This window comes from Lactuca serriola, chromosome 4, assembly GCF_051521515.1.
Source record: "Lactuca serriola cultivar US96UC23 chromosome 4, Lser_US96UC23_V15, whole genome shotgun sequence".
NCBI lineage: Eukaryota > Viridiplantae > Streptophyta > Magnoliopsida > Asterales > Asteraceae > Lactuca > Lactuca serriola.
In genome coordinates this window covers 176,260,275-176,265,185 of record NC_136411.1, presented here as the reverse complement: position 1 = coordinate 176,265,185, position 4,911 = coordinate 176,260,275, and positions in this window count along the sequence as shown.

The following is a 4,911-nucleotide window of genomic DNA, read 5'->3' as shown; positions in this document are numbered from 1 at the left end:
CTCAATGTTCTTTGGCTCAATTTGAGATATGAAGCACGAATATAGACATTCGTGAACATATCCATTCTGGCTTCTGGTTTTGACTCCATCCGCCTGGGAAACTATAACATTTTAGGTGGGATGGTCACACTTAACCTTTGAAGAAATCTCATGATCCACCGCTTGTGAAGGAAGTAGAAGATTCGTGATGTTCTCTACACTGTCTATGACTGAATCACTTCTATCTAATGATCGAAAGTCGTATGAAGTACTCGCCACATACTGATCAGGAATTATTTCAGGAAAGAGAAAATCCATAAAAGTAAAATCAAAAGTTTCTGTAGAGTCAGAGATTACATTTTCTATAGAGGCAACATTTTCTTCTAAAACCAGTGAATTGTCATCCATTTTCGGAGATTCAGCAGGTATGTCATTATCTACTGGTAAGGAATCCAGAGTGCCATCATTCAAGCTTGTATTCTCATCTTGTAGTATCAATGGCATGATAGGTTCAACAATGATCACTTCTTCTTCATCGTCCAAACTCGATCCACACGATTTTGGATGGGTGCCTGAAACACGATCATAAAACACATAAAATGGTTTAAACAATTCAACGTAATAAAATAACCAATTAGGGACAACTCGAGCATCTGTCTCGTTTTCTTGTAGCCAGTGGACATCAAAGGACTCCACGATTTGATTGGTAGCTTTATTGTAGACCCGATAAGTAGTGCGTCTAGCATACCCGAGGAAGTAGCAGTCTTCAGCCTTTGAATTGAACTTTGGAGTGACTTCGAGATGAAGAATAGTGCATGGGCATCCAAAAGTGAGGAAATGAGCAACAGTTGGTTTGTGAACGTAGAGGATTGCATATGGAGTCTTCATGTGGTGTTTGTTGATTAGGATCCGGTTCTAAACATAACATGTCATATTAATAGCCTCATCTCAAAAGAACACCGGTAATTTTGAGTCACAAAGCATTGTTTAGTAGTGTCGATTAGGGTTATATTCCTTTTCTCATCAACACCGTTTTGTTGTGGTGTGCGAGTAGCACTGTATTGAATCTGCACCCCTTTACAACACATAAATGGTCCAGAATAGCATTCTTGAATTTTGTCCCAATGTCACACCGGATGCCTTTTACCTTCTCATTGGTATGGTTCTCAATCAGGACGATGAACCTCTTGATCAGCTCTGCAGTCTCACTCTTATTCTTCAGAAAGAAAACCCAGGTAAAATGTGAGTAATCATCTATTATAACCAGACAATAAGAGCTTTTGTTGATGCTAAGAACATTGACTGGTCCAAAGAGATACATGTGAAGCAATTGAAGAAGTGTGTCAATTGAGTTGACTAGTTTGAGCTTGTGTGGTTTTTGATGATGCTTTCCCTGTGTACAGGCCACACACTTCTTGAAGGTGACAAAATCCTTGATAGGCAACCCTCGAACAGGATCATTTTTGGCAAGACGATTTAGATTCTTTTCATTTGTGTGACCTAGGCGATGATGCCAGAGTATAGCATTATGTTCAGAAGTCTTTGAGAATAGGCAAGTAACATTCTCTAGGATATTGTGATTCATGTCGATGATATAGGCGTTGTTTTGACGATCTGATCTTACCAAGATCCATTCTTCTATTATGACGATACCAGGCTTCATAATTAAGTACTCCTTCTTGGTGAAATGAGCTGAGAAGTCTCTATCGCAGATCTGAGAGACACTCAACAAACTATGTTTCAATTTAGGAATGAAGTTGATGTTTTCAAAATTCAATACACCATTTGTAACAGTCCCCATTTGAGTGATCTTTCCCTTTCCTCCTCACGCAAAGAAAAAATAACCACCATTGATATTTTTAATGTCTTCCAGTTGAGATATGTCTCCTGGCATGTGCCTAGAACAACCACTATCAATATACCAAGGTCTGATGATATTCCTCCGTAGTTGTTCCTGTTGGATTAGTGTCTATGTCCATAACTATAATTGGTATGTACTTGACCCGACTTGGCATGGTCCATCTGGGTTGCATGGCATCGGAACATTTGGATAGACCGTTTGTGAGAAGAGGACATCTGTGACATATTAATATATTATGAGTTCTAATATATTAATATGAAATCATATTATTTAATTTGATCGAAAATTAATTTTGACTTAATTTGGTGATTAAAAGAGACTAATTAAAGATATGGGGATTGATTGTGTAAATCATTCATTCTTATATATGTGGGCTTATGATCCAAGATTCCTTATGTTGGGTTTAACCCATGGAGTGACCCATGGATACTCCATGGAGGTTAAAACCCATGGAGCATAAGGAATGGGTAAAGTCATGGGTTACATGGTGTAACCCTAATGTGCACACTATATAAGGACCCCTTTGGCTCAAAAAATCGGCACTAGTGATATGTATGTGAGGGCTAGCCAATTTGAGCATGGAGTGTCTTCTCCTCATGGTAATTCCATGTGTTGGTGATGTCGTGTGAACCATTTGAGGTCTCAAATTTGGGGCACTAGGCTCTCAAGCTTCATGGAGTCAAGCTACATCAACAAGGTATGTATTCTATCCATTTTAATACCCAAGTATCAAAAGATTGTATGCTAGTTAGGGTCATACCTTGGAATATTCATATTTGCATGTATAATAGAGAAAACATAGATCCAAGGTATTTAGGGTTGCATGTACACCATAGGAGTGTTACAATGCTCAAAACCCAACAGTGGTATCAGAGCCAAGGCTTATTTTCATTTATACTTGATGCAAATTTGTTTTTTCAAAGCGGAAACTGTCCAGACCATAAAACTCGACGATTTTATGCAAAAAACACGACGAGTTCATTATTTTGGGCATGAACTTGACGAGTTCCTCAAGGAACTCGACGAGTTTTGGGTGCTGACAGCTTGTTGTTTGAAGTTTTTGGCTGGAATTGGACTAGTAACATTACCCTAAGCTAATTTTGAACTTGTAAACCGCTTTTTGATATGGTAATGTCCATGCTAATCCAATTTAAAGGATAATTTTCAATAGATTCATGTTTTGTATTAGTTTAAGGGTTAGGCTAATTACATGAAAAACTTTGGTTTGAATTATCTTGTTCTTATGAGTTGCTTAGAGTAATAGAAAAGTTATGTGAAATTGTTGTTTTCAATCCAAATTAATCTAAGAGTTGATTCTAAAATGTTTTTTTGTAACTTGTCCTCAAGTTATATGAAATGTCACATTTAAGATTCATAAAACTCACAAATACTTCCATAGGTTATGAATAAAGAAAAGTCATATTCTTTTAATAGTTTAAGGTCTTCCATAACTTGTCCTCAACGTATGGAACTTTAAGAGTTTTTGGATTAAAACTACTTTAAACACATAAGTTATGGAATTGAATAGTTTTTAATAGTTTCAAAACTTGCCCTCAAGTTTTGGAATTTGTAAAGTTTTCACTTATGAATACTTTAATTCCAAGTTAAGCCCTTAGAATTTTAAAAGTTAAAATTCAACCCTTATACTTCATAGTATTATAAGTTCATAATATTTATATATATGTATAAGATCAAGTCTTCTTACCATTACTAGGCCTCATTCACGAATCTGGTCTACAAGGGAGGTATAAGGTTACTGCCTATAAAATGGAATTTTAATGGGTGTCCACTCTCACCCACCGCTTCCTTGACTGGTGGAGCATCGTTAGCCAAACGGGTAGGACAAGGACTATAATTCAACCTTCATTAAAAGTATTAATGATAAATATAAAGTAACTAAACCTTTTATAAATCCCCAATCTTAGTTACTTTAGGAAAATGTGAATAATGTGCTAATCCATGAAATTACACTATGCACTTTGTTTAAGTCAGTTAGTGGAGCGTGTGTGGTTAACCGGCACACTAGCTTGATTTAACAAGGTAGGAAAAGGGTAACTTAGTATTCATCATAGTAACGGTGGAGCGCGTGTGGTTAACCGACACATCGATTAAGGGGTAAATATTAAGGGTACCAAGTGATTTGCATGGTTACTTCACACCTTGTTTTGTAATCCTCGACATCCCAATCACAAAACCTGAAGGGCACACTCAAGATTGAAACATGCCATTGAACAGTTCAATGAATCTCAAAAGATTTAGGAGTTTCAAATGCAAGTAAAACCTAATTAAATTATTTCGTTTTCAAGGTGGAAATTGGTGAATCGTCATTCGCCTACCTTCAAATATTTATAGCTTGGATTACGGCATCCCTCTTCCAAGTTATAAAAGTATTGTGTTGGGTCCTAGTCTTAATATTTCATATTGGGTGTTATATTAAGGACTTAAATCAACTATCTTGAATATCTCCCAAAACAAAAGATGTCTAGTTCAGACATCTATGATCTTCCCTAATCTCTTGGAACTTCACTTTCTCCACCTCCTCGAATTATTCTCCCTTACCCAAAAGTTCAAGGTCACTCAAGCCCTAATCGAAAGCAAGGTCTATATGTGCTCACACCTTGGATATGAAGTCACATATTGACAAGCCGGGAGAGTTGGGTGTCAAAGTCTTAAGAAAGTTGGATGTTCAATCACTTTCTAAGTCACATAGTAAGTTCCTCAGGGACTACTATGAAATAGACTATGACATGATCCTTAATGATCTTATCCATTTGTTTGGTGTTGTTGAATCAGAAATGATTTGACAACTAGAAAAGCAAATTTGATTAGAAGATCAACTTTCCAAACCTTCAATGGACATTGACAATGGTTGCATTGGATACACAGTAAAAGCTTTCTCTTCCCAATAGAAAGGGATTGGCCATAGTCAACTCGGTTAACCAAATGTTAAAGATAAAGGCTAAGTCTGAGATTGTCCCATGTAGCAAAGGGTCCATATGGTTCTATTGCGAAAAGGAAGGGGCATTGGTGGCGAAGCTGCCAAATTTACCTGAAAGATCATAAGGCTGGTA